The following is a 789-nucleotide window of genomic DNA, read 5'->3' as shown; positions in this document are numbered from 1 at the left end:
TAGCAGAGAAGCTGCTTATATGAAACAACACCCAAGACGCTGTGTTCGCTTGTGTGGGAAATTGAAGAGCTTAAAATAGCAACTAATGGATTTATAATGGGGGAAAAAAAACTTTACAGATCTATTTAATTAGGGGACTTGCATAAAAAAAACACAAAAGAGAGACAAAGATTCACCTAGTTAAAAAGGTGTTTCCCTTTCTCATGAGATAATTATTTGGTTCCACACAGACACCTCCGATTGTGATTCCAGGGTTATAGTGTAATAAAATGAGCTGAAACTTTAATGATCCTAAGACAGGAACTGGATATTATGGAAAGTGCCTGGAGCGCAGATCAGCTCTGGTGGAGGAGGACTCTCTGCCTGACTGTTCACAGACACAAGAGGACATCACCAGCAGGGAAAATGATTGAGGAGATTGGAAAATGCTTTTGGGATTTCGTCTGCCAGAGCGAGCTCTGTGATCGAGGCTACACCAGCATCAAAAGCAAACACACATACACCATCTTCCTCAGCAAGACCTGTTTCTATAGCAACAGCAAATAAGCTGATAAAATGCCAGAATAACTGGTTTTCTCCCCAGGTGCTTACTGTGGTGAGTTTGAACATGTGAATGTGTGTGTGTGAGAGTGTGTATCTGGGCATTTTGGAGAATCAAAGTAACGCTTCTCAAGAGGTTTGATGGGTAGGAGTGTGTGAGTAATTGCTGAGAGATAACAGAGTGTGGTGAGTTGTAGTATGTATGTGAGTTTCTGTATGTATGTGAGTTTCTGCATGTGTGTGTGTGTG

At 41.4% G+C, this 789-nt stretch overlaps 1 protein-coding gene across 2 annotated transcripts in view; it reads right to left on the bottom strand.

Annotated features, from left to right (window-relative positions):
• dapk1 (death-associated protein kinase 1) overlaps positions 1-789 on the bottom strand; it is a 73,206-nt gene that overhangs the window by 25,926 nt on the left and 46,491 nt on the right. The window lies entirely within an intron of this gene.

The sequence above is a fragment of the Morone saxatilis genome, unplaced genomic scaffold (genome assembly GCF_004916995.1).
Source record: "Morone saxatilis isolate NCDOM2014 unplaced genomic scaffold, NCSU_SB_2.0 Contig16, whole genome shotgun sequence".
Classification (NCBI taxonomy): domain Eukaryota; kingdom Metazoa; phylum Chordata; class Actinopteri; family Moronidae; genus Morone; species Morone saxatilis.
This window is presented reverse-complemented; position numbering and strand designations above follow the sequence as displayed.